The following is a 16,557-nucleotide window of genomic DNA, read 5'->3' as shown; positions in this document are numbered from 1 at the left end:
ACTTGCCCTTTTTTAGAAAGTTAAAAATAAATGATATTTACGGCTATGCGCTGGTAGTCATTTTTAATACGTAAATTTCATATTAAAAAGGCACTAAGTGGGTTGATAAACTGATTCTTAGCGATACTTAAAAACCTACGTAAAAATACATATTAGGTGAGCGAATATAAACATTTTTTTAAACTTTTGTACCAACTCAGTGTATTGTTAGTTTTTGTTTTCATTAGATTATATAATATGTAAATCACTATGATATTTATCATTATAATATTAAAATAAAAAGCATGACAGGTTTACGCACATTTTTTTTTGAAAAATAATATATTCGATAAATAATTGATGAATTCAAAATAATTTGTTTAAATATTTCATTGTATTGAATTAGATGAAATCAGCATTGCCACCTGATTATAATTATAAATTATCATTATTGAACATTTAAAATAATAGGTCTTAATTAACACTACTTAATATCCCAATATACGCCATTTAAACATTTCTTAAAAATCTTGTATTAAGTTGGCAACTTTACATAGCGCTCTTTAGTGGTTAAATCACTTCAATAAAGTTTTATTTATAATATGTTGTTGAGTGTTGAAGCGTTCGACAATATATTAATATAGTAATATAATATATTAACATCAGTAGGCACCTAAATACCTATAAAAATATTTTAATCTTTTTTACACGTTCCTCTAAATGAACTATAAAAGTAATCACATTATGATAAAGCCAATCACATTTCTTATCGTAAAGGTCGTTAGAAAAACAATTAATTTCCCTTTCATCACTTTTAAACTCTAAATAAATCACAATTCACAATTCTAAAGAAAATACGTAGGTATAATAAATCTTTTGCAATTTTTTCACACTGTCATTATATAATAATTAGTAAGAATATTAATATCATAGAAGATAAATACAGGCTTGAAATCTGCTAACGAGGTCCATTATTTCCTTTTTCATCAAAAACATAGAAACGGAACCTTTCTAAGAATTGGCCTGACCGTTCTTCGTTCTTCAGTCCTTCCCCAATGCTAATGGCGCCCTTATGAAAGAAGCGAAACATTTTTTACCTGCTTTAACCTTTTCTTCACTTCGGGTAGAAAGATAGACGCATAAACAGATCCCCTTTCAAAGGAATAACACAAATTGGTTACTTTGATATATATATATGGCTTTTATATTACGGTATTATGAATACCTTTACCGATTTTAATTCTGAACGATGTTTTTTTCTAAACTTGTTGAGAAAAGGATACAATCAAATATGTGGGGTTGTTATTTAGGTACCTACACCAGGCAATACTGTTATCCAGAGGGTTTCAGAAAACATTTAAAAATACGAATTTCCGGAAACCCGTTTTTAAAAGTTTTTTTGAATTATCTCATGATTTCCAGGAATGTTGTTAATTAAATATTTTTAGGCATTTTATCAGAAATTAATAACACCGTGTTCTTGAGAAAGCTGTATTTCAAATGTTAGTGTATTTCAGTGGTCTGTGGAGTGATAAGATAGAAATAAACAACATTAGTGATATTGTTCTAGATAAAGAATTTTTTTTTGTAAATTTAAATATTTGAGGATTTTTCTTAGTGAAGCGTAGCATCCTCAAACTGAAAAACATTCTGAAAACAAACAAAAAAAAATTAAAAACAAAAAAAAATCAATTCCAACATTTTTTTAAAAGAAAGGCAAACATCCCCGGGTGACGAATAACCTGACAATATTTAAAAATCTCCTACTACCACCACAGTAAGCGGAAAATATTGCTTGTGTTGTGGTGTAGGATTTAGCCAGCCGAGGAATTGAACGTGCGACGCCTGGGTGGGACCCAAACGCGATGCCAACTCAGCTACTGACCGGTCAATTAATGTTGTATTTTTCAATATTACCACTATAGCTCACTGAAAAGTCACAGACCGCCACTGATGTATGCATTTTTATTCCGGGTTGCAGGCTGCAGGTTTAAGATTAAGAATGCCCAGACGATAGCCAACCTCCGATAGTGTAGGGCAATAGAAGAAGAATAACGAAATTTGAATATCTTTTACCTATAACTTATCTAATGCATTTATTTGTTTACCTGCTAATGATATTTGTATCTTACTGGAGCGTGAATTGGTATACATTTTTTATGGAAATCTGTATCTTCGGCAGATAGCATCTCTTCAGTTTCAGTGCCGGCAACCCGGGCGTTTATTTAAGGTTGGTTCTGTACAGATGTTTTTTTTTCATTACCCTCCTCACTAGACATAGTCTGACATCTCTGAAGCCGGGTATTGAATTTTTTTTTATTTTGAGGTTAAAATTATTTTTTTTTTATATCCATATTATTGAGATTACAAACGTGGGGTCACAGGTTGCAATTTTTCTCACGTTAGTTCCGCTAACACTTTTGATTTATTACAAAGGTGTGTTTTTTGGAGTTATTACAACAATAATTCTTCGTTTGTGTACAACTGAAAGTGTTAAAATAAAAAGAAAAAATCTACAAAGCGATGGTATTTAACTTTTCATACAATGTCACAGGTCAAATCGTTTCTTTGTTCGCTGTAATAGAGATTTATCGACAAAATATTGGTATTTATACTTTCATTGGATGATAAATGAATAAAATTTTAGTTAATAAATTAAGACAAGCCCATTTTTAAGAAAGTTACTCACACAAATAAATAATCTTTTTTACTTGGAAGGGATCCCTCAAAAACCATAGACATATTAGACACCAGATTCTGTAGATTTTAGATAAGGAATTGTAAAGATTTTGTAAATAACGTGTAATCTCCTGTCATTTGAAATTTAAATTACTTCCGCTGTGAGTGTGTAAAAGTTTGTAGGTACGTTTAGATAAATATGTATTTAAATTTTAAAGAGTCATGTGCAATTACCAAATAGGTAGGTACTAAGAAATACTTAAACCTATTTACATAGTGCTTTTAGGTGCAGTCAAAAACGTAATGAGAATCAGGCACATAATAACTTGATAATTATTGTAGATTAGATGTAAAATAAACGTATATTGATTGTTAGTGGTTAATTAATTTGAAAACAAACTTGAAACTTTCATTTAATAGATATTGGTGAAGATTGCTAATTCCAATTATTGCCATGATAATAATTATCTTTTCAAATAAAAATCTTCGAATTTTACTTTTGTTTTCCTGAATGAATGCAAACATTGGAAGTGGAAATTAACCCACTTCCCGAAATCCGATCGTGCTGGAACTCGGCAGACAGACTAATTGTCGATGGCAATGCATTCTGTCAATTTTTGGTGACAATCGCGCACATACAAGCGGACGTACACGCATTTCTATGAAATTCGATGACATTACAGCAGTTAATAGACGCAATCATCTTATTCAATCGAGATTTGGCTCGGATGGTAGAATTGTCGACTCCAGTTCCTGGGTAGGAAGGTTCAATCTTCAGTCAAATCAAAAAGTTTTAAATAAATTTGAAAAAACATGTATAACAGTAAAAAAAATATATTTTCACTTCGGTATTTTACTTCGAACTTGGACAGAGTTGTAATCGTGAAATGACTAGATTTTTAATAGTTATAGGTAGGGGTAGGTAAATCATGTTGAAAATACCCTTGCTTGTGCAGTGGCGTACTGGATGCATAAAAAATGTTTTTGTTAGGAAGTATACTAAATAATAATAATAATAAAACAAAAAAAAAACACGAAAAGAACATTGCCGAATTGATTTTGTTTATAAGGACTTGTTATTCGTTTCGTACCCAAATATCTTTGGGTATTTGCGGGGTAAGATGGAACTGTGGGCGGGAGTTCTAAACTAGATTTTTTTTAATGTTTCTATACTATCGGATTGCACAAATAACTTTATTGATATAATTAATGATTAAAATTATGTATGCATGTACCTGTTACCTCTTATAGAATTTGATAATAGCGCTATGTTTGTTAGGAGTTTAAATAAAAAGGTTTATTTAAAACTATATTATTTCAAAATCTTCTCCACCTTTTGAATAAATCGTGATAAATTTAATTTTTTTGTAAAATTTTTTTAAATCCTAAAAATTGGGAAAATAGGTAGGTAACTACCTAGTATCAGGTGGTAAGTAAATAGGTAGTAGGTAGGTGCCTACCTAGTATCAGGTAGTACGTAATTAGGTTCTAGGTAGGTGCCTACCTAGTCGCAGGTAGGAGGTAGATAGGTACTGGGTATATACCTAGTATCAGGTAGTATGTAGATAGGTACTAGGTGGGTACCTACCTAGTATCAGCTAGTACGTAGATAGGTACTATGTAGGAACCTACCTAGTATCAGGTAGTACGTAGATAGGTACTAGGTAGGTACCTACCTTAGTTTGCAGAAAAAACTCGAATTTTAAATTTAAAACAGTGATTGGCTTGACACGATTAACTTTCCAGTCGGCCACGTCGCTAGTGGAGTAGATTATGTGTACACAAAAAAATCAATCAACTATAAAATCATTGTAAATAAGTCAATAAATAGATGTATCAAAATTACTAATTTCGGTTTTGTGTCTCTGATTTTCTGATCGCTGGTTCAATGAACTCAGGTTTGCTCCGAATTTAAGAGTCAGTTTCAGAATTGGAACTGATGTTGCAAGTATGTGGAAAAGCGGTAAAGTACCTACCCATAAAATATATTCTTTTCCAAAAATTTTTTTTTATTCTATTTTTAAAATGCCTATTTCTTTTTTAATATGCGATTATCAATCTTACAATTACTATAATATGCTGCACTACTACTAATTACTATGTATGTTGTGACTCGCGTATTAGGCAGGTGATATAGATTCACTTTTCCATATAATCCGATAACTTAGAATACCGCGATATAACTGAAGTGGGTTATTTTCTTCACGTGTTGTCTTTAGAAATTGTATGACGCAAAATACAACCGTAATTTCCTATTACTTCGCACTTTTCCTTGAATATGTTGCGGTGAAAAATATACTATGCGAAAGTGAAGATCATAATATTAACTATTAACTCATTTAATTTAGGTAATAATACACTCTTATGCTTTTGTCGATAGATAAGAGTTGGTACATAGCTAACATAGCTACGAGGTATCTCAATAAGGAATTCTAGTAATAATCTTTTATTTTAATAAATTTCACTCCTCAGGCCTCTGGCATATTGTCTGTTATATTTCTTAAAGACGCTATCAGAAAACCGTAGAATTTCGCAATAAAATCCGAATAAATTAAATAAAATCCGAATAAATTAAATAATATCCGAATAAATTAAATAAAATCCGAATATGTTAAATGTCTGAAAATTAAAAACTGTTTTTGAAAAGTACGCTTTCAAATTGTATTATTAGAAATAGACGCATGATTTTTAAAATATTAAAATTTTGACATGAAACAAAAAAATCTACACGCTGAACTAAAATTACTGATAGTAAAAAAACACATATTTTCTATACAGACGCATAAAAAATATAAATAATTAATTAAAAAAATTATATTTTTTATAATGTTTTCTCAGATTGCTGTCGGAACCTTTGGTTTCATAAAGGTGTACATTTTAATTCTTCTGTGGTTAACTTTTGAATTTAAATATTAACTGTTGTCTTCTCTTTCTAACACCTTGTAGTTCATATTTCTCAAGGGCTAGTTTCGTTTCCAAAGTTAAAACAATTTTCGAAGCTAATTTTTCAAAGCCCGCCAAAATCATCGAAATCTGACGAGGTACTCGTGACGTCATACGTACCTAGGTTTTGGTTAACGGTAAGGCCATGCCGGGTCGGTATGAAATAAACATCTTATTAAGTAAATAATTAGCAAGAATTAGAAAACACAACAATATTTAAAAAAATAATATTGGTATGTCACTGTGGTTAATTTTTTTTTTAAAAGAAAAATAGAAGAAAAAGTCTATTCCTCGTGAGTAGTTCATCTTTGGCCGCCTGAAAAGTTAAGTATGTCAAACTTTAAATGAATTAAAAAACTTACTCGATCGCTCAAATTGATGCTATTTAAAAATGGTATAATTTCCTATATCCCACTGTCAACCGGTTGATTGAAGGTCTAATTGCAAAACAGTACGAATATTTCGGGTCAACGCACAGCGAGGACGATTTGCAGGCGGTTTGTACAACATTGAGAGATATTATTGAGGTCGATTATTTTTGAATCGAAACTAATTTACGCGATAATATAGAATAACCTCACCAAGGTTCTTAAATATATTTATTTATTCACATAATACGCCCACACGGACTTTACAAACATGTGATGTATATAATAATTTAGTGGATTATTATTAAAGAAGCAAGATTTGTTAAAGAAACCATAAAATAGAACACATGCAAAAGAATAATAAAGCTACCATTAATATTTACTTAAGACGTATGTTTTTATATCCTTCTTGTAACTAAATTCCGTGCAGTTGAACATATCTACTATTTCTGAGAAAGTATTACCAACTGCATGCAATCTAGGTACAAGCGAGTATCTAAATGACTCAGTCTTGATATTGTTGTTGCAATTAAAAATAATTTTTGATGGAGTATTTTTAGTTGGTTTATGGAAGGTAAGTAATTAGGCTGAGTAAATCAGGGCTATCTATAATACTATTAACATTTTGAAAAAAGTCTTCTATCTAAGAGTTTTAATAATTTTAGTTCTTTCATCGGTGGTTAAAATATCAATTTTTATACTATTAGAAATCATTTTTGTTGGAGTTCCTCAGCGGGTCTTGAGGTTGTAGCAATAGCTCAGTCGTTTAGAGAGTAATCACCCAGTAATAAACCCCAGTAGCTATAACATTTTTACCTGGTCTGATTTTACTAGACGTGTAGTATTATTACGCTCGTGGGTGATCCCATGCACTTTTTATGTTCCGAAGCCGAGGACTTCTGCCTATCAGAACACGCCAACCAACAGAGCGTCGGCGTTGACCATCGAAATTTTCAACGTTACTTACAGAGAGTTCAGCAACTATCTCTTGACGTATGTCAAAAAATAGTAAAACTGCCTTCATGTCCTTTTTGTACTTACATATACCTCAAATTTGTAATATTATCTCAAACAGTTTCATCACTTCAATGATTAAATTAATGTTAGGTTTTAGATTTGTTCAGTTTTGAATTGGTAAGGACACGTGTTAAAAAATAATAAACGTATAAATATCAATTCTCAAATACCTGTAAAATATGACTAGATATCCACCTTCAATTTTTTCGTAAAATATTAAATTTTTTCTCTTGCTAGTTGCTACATGACCTCACAACTTATTTAATTTCATTAATTTAAGAATCAATAAAATTTGCATAAAATATGATTATCTAATTAAGCAGGCATCAATTTCTCCAAAGCAGGATATGTCCAATTAGACCGATGTAGCTATAGCATTCACCGCTTGACTTGAGACCGGTCGCGGAGTGATCTTGTGATAGCAGCCTCCCCTATAAGGCGAAGGCAGTACGGGGTCCCGCCGCAACCTTCGCGGGTTGTTCACCCCTTGACGGAACACTATTATTATTTGGAGGCCGTGAGTCACAGCCGACTTACAATCATACCATCATACTGTCATACAGTCATACGGCCATACGGCAGTACAGCCAGCCAGCCGAAACTACGGAATAGTAGTAATTCTATAGTTGCAATATAATTGTAGGTATTGATTAGCCCGCGGCGTTGATTGCACGCAATGTTCGCTACCGAAAGTTCCTAATCAAACCAGGACAATTTAAGCCTCACGCGCATAATATTTATTCAATAATAATATTTTTTATGGTTTGCATTTACAGAGCATTGATGGAATTCCGGTTGAATTTGGAATCAATATGTACCTAATATATGATGGTGGCCTTCACTTCAAATGTGGAATTCTACACAGTGTGTGAACCAAACCATCATCGTGCTTCCAAATGTTGAAGAAATCTTAAAAACGCTGGTTAGGATTGGTAATGTTTTACCTTGAGCTATTAAACTTTATTAAATTCCTTTTTTATTACATTTTGTCCTAATTTATATCAGCTCGTAAGTAGGTACCTACTCGGTTTCCCGGAAGTTGGTAAATTAGAATATTGGCATTCGGGAATCAAGAACATATTCATTCTAAATTTCAGATATGGAGAAGTTGCTCACTCAAAATTTCAGCTTTCAAAAAGTTAGTCATTTGGGATTTCGGCTTTCGTAAAACTTGCCGTTGTGATCTTGACCCACACGTAACCTGGCACATAAACCAATAGATTGTGACCCTGTACAACCTTCGAGAGTTCATAACTGTTTAGCCATGTCCCCTATAAGCCTTATTAGGTACACGTTTGGAGGTCATACTTCGTACTATACCACTAAACATCTACATTCTACACTTATTATTGTATAGCCATGGCGCTCGCGGCGTCGCGTCGCGGTCGTCGCGTCACTTCGCCTGTAATATATTATCTACATTTTGTTTAATAACAATAGGCCTTTCTTCAATGACCATAATCCATCGAACTTTAAACGTTAGATTGTGTTATCACCTGCAGTTCAATTCCGAACAACCTTCGTGGGTTGATAACCTCTGCCATATATTTATTTGAAGGACATCTCAAATCATGTCATATGTAACTATTCACTGAGATAATACTAGTGCAATGGTGGTTTTGCGAATTTTACCAAAATGGATTAACCAAGTAAGAGTATATGTCCGGTTTTTTGTGCACATTTATCTTCCGGGCTTAAGTTATTATTTTTTGAAGATGTGGGATCGGATGTGGCATATTATAATCCCCAAAATGAAATCGAACCCTACCCGAGGCGAAGCTTCGCAAGCACGAAATATCGTGCGAAATCGTTATTATTTTAGAAAACCGTACCAATACCTGACTTCAGATTACGTCCTTTATTTTTTCCGAGACTCCTGGATTATGTCGACGAGCAATCTTGTATTTTATCTGTTTCATATTTTCAACCGTCTTCTTTTTCTGGTGCCTTCTCTTATCGAAGTTTGGCTATCATCAGGGAAATCTCCCCCTTATTGACTGCTATATGATTAATTTCCAATCAATCATTTTCCTCTTTCTGTTCCTCCTTCAAATTAATCTTTTAGTTTGAGTAAATTGACAATTATTATTATTTTCTGTATATTTTCTTTTTTCCTCGATAATATTGTTGACCAATCTTTATCTGTTGTTTCTCCTGCATTTCTTTCAAAAACATTTTTTTTTACCGTTTCCGGGTTATTAACCATTGCATTTTTTTTTTAATAACTTAAAGGCCTTGATTCATAGATAAGCATGCATCGTAGAATTCGTAGACAAATCACTCAACTTATTATTAACGTTGCACGCAACATCGCGGCGATTCGCGTGCCACATACTAGTGTACCACCAATGACCTCTGAATCAGAGGTTTTGATATTCGGCAACCAAGTATGTAAAATGTACAATGATTCACAACATTACTTAAAAGATACGACATAATAATTCGAGACAAAAAAATCTCTATCCCATTACTGCCGGTCATATGCAATTACTCAAGAAAACAAAAAAAGACGCAGTTACCTAATGTTCGTAGTTTGGAAGTTTTGGAAGAAAAAACTGAGTCGGAATCGTGTCTAACTGTTTTTTAAATCTATGCTGAACATAATGTTTACATCCTCTTTGTTTGTACTCGTATCTCTTATGTAATAATTAACCTATTCGTGATTCGCGATTCAAATGAATCGAATGCTTTTAACGAAATTAAACTGTGCGTCTAATCAGGAAAGAAACCTAGTATTCCAATTAGGTCATTTGGAGTACCGCAAGGAAGCAAATTGGGTCCCATTCTATTTTAGTGTCAGTAAGACCGCTCAGTGGCTGAGTTGACATCGCGTTTAGATCCCACCCAGGCGTAGTGCATTCAATTCCTCGGCTGGATAAGTGCTCCATCACAACACAAGCAACATTTTTCGCTTACTGTGGTGGCTGGTGGTGATTTTAAAATATTGTAAGGTTATTCATAACCCGGTAATGTTTGTCTTTCTTTAAATAAAAAAAATGAAATGCATGACGTTATTATCTGCCAAGAGAAAGAGAATGAGATCTGGTTATTCCAGTCAAATGTATTACCCTTACATAACATGATGATTTTTTCTTGCGACTCTTATCCATATTCCGGAGTATCCATTCAACAATCTCTATGACTGTTGTTTTACCATTCATCATTTTTGTGCAATAAAATAACCGCTTCTTCGTCATCAACGTGTCTGGTTCTCAGAAACAGAGAATCTAAAAATGTTGTAAAAGTATTCAAATGTTAATACGTTTGTAACACTATTATATCTACATGGTATAGTATCGCCGAGTCATGTGACGTAAGTTTTTCATGATTGAGTGCTCTCAATACTCATATATGTATTTATTTTAGAGTAAAATTTGATGCAATAATTGGTGCAATATGTAATTTCAGGTTGGGAGTACGTTTTATCCGAAAATGAGGCCAATATCGATTATTTATTTGTTTATATTCTTAGCGAAATGAAAGCGTTTTTAAAATTTGCCATGCGTTACGACGGTTTGCAAAGGAAATTGCGTAATGGTCGTCTTGTTGAGATTAAAAAAAAATCGCTTAATTGAGATTTAATTAGTGGTTTTATTTAATAAAACAAGCCGTAATATTATCTTCTCTCATCATTTTTAAACGCTGTTTATCGAAACGGGATATTGATCTACACATATTAACGAAGATAAATTATAAACGTATTAATAAAAACATGCAGTCATTATCTTTGATAATCGAACGTCACGAATGCCATGACTAAATTTGTATATTAACACCCAGACCAATCTTGATAGGTAAATTAAATAACTAATATTAAACATAACATTATTAATAATCTAATCGTTCATAGATGGCTCTAATTTAATTATTTTAGAGAATAAAACCTTTGCAAGTCTTGAAAAAATATTTAGATGTGAATATGAATAAATGGTTTTGTCTGAATAAAAACTCAATTCTTTCAAGAAAAGCATGCAAATGAGCTATGAAGCTATGGAACACATTTTATCTCAAAAAGGACTTATCTCAAAAGGAAAACTGTGTTGATAGTCGGGTTCAGCCTTCAGTTTACGTCTGATCATTTGAGAGATTTTACTTGCTTCGCACACATGTATCTACATAAGTACATTGACACGTGCGCCTAGGGAAATTTCCGTTTCTCCTTCGTTCGGCCATTTTCCGTTACGTCGTTTCCGGTTATAAATCATCGTCTTAGTGAAAGCACTTCCGGTTCATGAATTTTTCTTTGATCATTTATGTTGCCAAGATTTCCATACAAATGGCTCACAATTCACACACACATCCAACAAACTGGGAACATGAGATTTTATTATTATTATTATTTGGCAGTAAGCCCAATGATCATCCTTTCTGATCTTGATTCCCTTATTTCGAAATTTCTTTTCCACTCGCGAGCCAAAAATACGCTTTTCTCTTTTAGTGTTGCTAAAAGCTCACTTTTCTTCAACCCTTTCAGTAAGTTCAGTAATTCAAAAATCTCATTCAATAATTTAGAAAATGTTCGGATTCTGCCACATGTCTGTTTTCTTAAACAAGTTCTTTTTGTACAAATTTTCTCTGATTCTTTACAACAAATATCTCATAGTCTCGACTTAGTTTTCAGATTCTCATGGGTATGCCACCATTTACCGAGCGATTGAATTTGCTCGAGATACTGCAAAAAACATATTTGATGAACTACTTTCTTAGTTAACACACTTCACGAGGGCGCACCCATATCTTTGAAAATAATACATATATTTGAATTAATTTTTTTACCTAATTCACACACCCCAAGTATAAAATTTTTGTCTGAAATTAAAACCCACTATTGTAACACGATTCCATAAACTAAATGCCAGTGTTGGGCCTTTTAGTGATGTTTAGTGCCTAAAAAAAGTGGGTGTGTCAAGCCTACGCAAGACAGAAGTGAAACTTCTAGTATTCCTCTCTCTCTATTTTCATTTCATCATCTCTATTTTCTCTCTTAGGTTAGTTTGAAAATTAGAGGTTAAATAATTCAACGACGAAGCATGGATTTGCTTTTTCTAATATTTTCTTATAGATGAATGACGTTCGATTAATGTATAGTTCCAAAAATTTTCAATTTATTCACAAGTATACAATATTACATAAATAACAATATTACAATTAAAAATTACAAAGAAATTACAATGACAATGATGTGTTCATCACCTCTATCTCGTCACTACTCATTTTTAACACTGAAATTCTGTACCAAACCGTATGAACCACAATCAATTACGTATTTCACTCGTATTACACTCACGACGCAGTATACTAACCAAGCAGCTGATGCTTGGCGTGGCGCAGTTCGCTGGTGTCTGAGAGAGAGGAAAGAAGAGAAGAGAGAGAACGTTCGTGAGCGGCTCCCCCACCTCAACAAGCGCATATGGTGAGAGAGGGACAGTGAACGGTGAGCGGTGGTGGGGGTACCCGCATTTTCGTGTCGATCCTGACTCGGTTTTACTCCGTCCCCGAAAATCCATTACGCGCCTAAAGAAGTTTCACTTCAAAAAGTACTATTTTATTACACTACAAAACAAATTGTTTTCATTTACGCACAAATCTTTACAAAAACCAAAAACTTTTGCATCTCCTTATCCAGCGAAAAGTGTAAGGATATATTATACGTTCAACGGGTTTAATATGGTTTCCATTCGATAAAATATTCTTCCACGCAAAATATAAGAAGTTGAAGAATTAGTTCACATTTAAAACATACATTGATATAAAATTATCGGACAGCAATGCCTTCCCGCCATTCAAATAGAACCAGCATAAAAGTTAGAACTACCTTTTTCGCCAGAAGTGTGTTAATATCACTTTGTTATTGCACATGGTACGTATACATTTGCGAACCTTAACGCCAACCGAGCCACGATTTACGGGAAAGGAACGAAGAAACTGAAGCAACTGTTCCTTTTGTGAAGTTGAGGTTCAGTTCGGCAGTTCGGCTCGCGTATGAATACGTAGCATTAGGTTTTTCTGGTTAGTATTTTAAAATTCACAAAAAATTGACACAATTATCGACTATCATAATACGAGTGTGTATGTCGGGAAGGTTATAATGATAACCAAATTTTATACAAAAGGTTAACAATGATCTGACAACGGTTGTTAAAATGTTTTCAGCGTTGTTGAAACCACAATGTATCTTATATAAATACAAAAGTTCGTTTGTTCATAATCTTAAATGTCCGAAAGTTTTTTACCGATTGCATTGAAATGTTGACACAACTTTGAATTCGAATACGCGTGTGTTTTTATTTACCTATATTATATAAAATATATAAATTTTTTAAACAGCGCTATCTGTTGGACGTAAAAGCAAAACGCTGTATTGTTTCTCTATCTGCACAGACAGACTGGGCCACAGCAACGCGTGGCGGGGTACATCTAATATCAAATATATAAGTTACCGATACATTTGTTGCAGTATTCTGAGTAATCTGTTATATTTCTGAAAGTAAACTAATCAACTTTCTTAGAAAAGTCCCACTCGTTGTTTTATGTTCAGTAAGATAGATAGTGAAAGATACAATTGTCTTACACTCTATTATCGTCCCTATATTAATTAATTCACTGGTCTTTCAAGAATAGATTCCCTGAACCTTTGTCTCTAGGCTCTCCAGAAACCAATTAGTTCTAATTATATTTGCCTATTTTTAGATACATCTTTTTGAACTTAGTTTTCTTGAATAAATGAATGAATGAAATGAAATCTTCGAAGTGGAAATGAACACAGTTTCTGACATCGAATCGAGCTGAAACTCAGCAGATAGACTCGTTGTCGATAACACTGCATTCTATATCTTTTTGTGCTACTCACGCTCACAAACCCGCACACACACCCATTTCTCTGAAATTGGATGTAATATAAAAATTTACAGCAGATACGAAATAACTATCGGTGCTATCCAATTAGAATTTGTTTTTCAAGTGATAGCGCGGTTGACTCATTTTAGTCAGTTCCCGGGGAGGAAGTTTCAATCATCAGTCAAACCAAACAAAAAGTATATTTTTAAATACATCCATTAATAAAAAAAATTAACTTGTTTTTTACGGGTTGATTTTTTTACAAGTCAGTAGGCCAAGAAATTCAATAATAATAAACACGAGACTTGCAGCTATTTTGAGAGTTGGTCAGGATGTTAAACAATGAACTTTTTAATTATTATTATTTCAGTTCATTGTTATATTAATGTCAATATTCCTATTACTTTTATAAGCAACCGGTCGATTACACACATCGTTGGTTTTAAATGAAAAAAAAAAATTATCATGAAATTGCCCTCTTGGATTTTTACGCATCGGATATGTACACATCTATTTAATGTGTAATTAAAGCACTTAAATTATAAACTAAACATTCAATTTACAAATTTCACCGTATCCATTAAACTCTACAATTTCAACTACCTCCACACACGACGTTAAATTTTGAACAAATATTATTGTACCAGCTTTTGAATAATGGCCTGGACTCGCTAGAGCTTACCAAAAAATCACATACCGCCTAGATCCTAGATCAACCTAACAAACAGATTTATTTCATTTACCCACGCGCAGACCAGTGTTAGAAAATATTCCCCAATTCCGTCTATATTCCGTCTACGCAGTACATCACAAATTTTCATAATGTAGACATTCTTAGCAATAAATAACCTTCAGAAATATCGAACCGAACCGTACGATCATAAATTCATGCATGCGTATAGAATGCATCGGGAGCATCTTCTATCCTTACCCTATATTCCTATTTACATAGCCGTAAGCGGTGAATAAAAAAAATAACACCTTCAATCCAAGACAAATTATATAAATACATAAATTTACGGAAAATATATTTTTTTAACCTGGAAAAATGGAGGAAGCGGTTGATCCGCATGCCTTCATAACAAAGGCGAAACAAAACATAAGTGACTTACATACAATCATCGAAGAAAATAAACTCACCAAAGAAACCAAATCAAAAATGATGAAAGAAATAAATAACATCATGGAAATGATATCGCACATGGCAATAGAATTAGCTAAATTACAAGAAAAGTGTGATATTCAAGAAAAAAACCAAGCACAAAAATACCCTTTTTCATACTCTTCTGCAGTAAAAAACTTAATATCACAAACGCAAGAAAAACGATTTCCTATAATAATTAAAAGCTTAAAAGAAGAAGACACTGAAAAAATAAAAGAGAAAATACAAAAGATTAAAATATCGCAGTTGGGAATTCGAGTATGCGAAATTAAAAAAAACAAAAAAAAACCTTATAATAACATGCCCAGAAAAAGAAGACGCAAAAAAATTAAAAGATAAGATAAATGAAGTCGACAAAACCATAATAGCGGAGGTACTTCTGAAAACGGATACATGCGTAATATTCAAAGGTCTTGACAAAGACTATACCGAAAAAGAATTCTTAGAAGACATCATTGAACAAAACAACGACATCAAAATGATATGTGAAAAATACCAAGATAAAGAAATATTACAAGTTAAGGCCATCATTACAAACAAAAAAACTAACAGCAAAAACTTAATACTACAAACAAATCCCGAAATGAGACTACATCTTATTAATAAAAAAAAAATTCATCTAGGATTCATGAGAATCTATGTAGAAGACTGCAATCCTCTTACCCAATGTTTCCACTGTCAAAGATTTGGACACACAGCACAAAAATGCTACAATAGAATGAATAAACCAACATGCAAGCACTGTTCAGAAGATCATCCCATCTCCGAGTGTAAATCCCTGGAACTGCCACCCAAATGCGCTAACTGCAACTCAGCTAACAAGAAGAAAGAAATAAACTCCTTGAACAGTAAAATGAATGAAGTAGACCACCGAACAAACAGCGAAACATGTAAGTTCCGATCTTACATGCTTAAATTAGCCAAAGAAAGAATTAACTACGACATTGAATAAAAATCTTTTAAATAATTTTGTAAAATACAACCGAAAATGCATTAAATGGATGATTTCTTAAGTAACGAATTAGATTTAAATATTAAAATTCAAGAATATGAATGTATATGTACCGATTCGTGTAACAAAATTATTTCTAAAAACATCAATGATATAATTATTATGCACATAAACATCCGTTCAATTCAAAAAAATTTAGATGAATTAATTCTAAAAATAAATAATTTAATTAAAAAACCGGACTTTATAGTGTTATCCGAAACATTTACGAACGCTGAGTCACCGCCTTATCACTTACCTGAGTACAACTATATTTCTACCAAAGTAGACATCAATAAAAATTCGGGAATAATAATATTTGCAAGCAATAAATTTAGTATTGTTAACATAATAGAACATCCAATACACTTAGTAAACTGCATCGAAGTACATTTCAAACTCGGCAAATCCATATACCATCTAATAACTATCTATAGAACGCATGGCTCGAGTATTATTACATTTATTAATGACCTCAAATACATATTATTAAAATTAAAAAATAAACTTTGTTTTGTCGTAGGAGATTTTAACGTTAATATTAATGAAAAAATAGAAAATAATAACAAAAATGAATACAT

The 16,557-nt window shown here is 32.6% G+C and overlaps 1 protein-coding gene across 1 annotated transcript in view; it reads left to right on the top strand.

Annotated features, from left to right (window-relative positions):
* Window positions 1–16,557, top strand: part of pigs (GAS2-like protein pickled eggs) — a 379,701-nt gene that overhangs the window by 888 nt on the left and 362,256 nt on the right. The gene's annotated exons all lie outside the window — the stretch shown is intronic.

Source organism: Hesperophylax consimilis, chromosome 22 (genome assembly GCF_061612785.1).
Source record: "Hesperophylax consimilis isolate HC1 chromosome 22, BYU_Hcon_1.0, whole genome shotgun sequence".
Lineage (NCBI taxonomy): Eukaryota > Metazoa > Arthropoda > Insecta > Trichoptera > Limnephilidae > Hesperophylax > Hesperophylax consimilis.
Note: the sequence above shows the minus strand (reverse complement) of the source record. Positions and strands in the feature narration are given on the sequence as shown.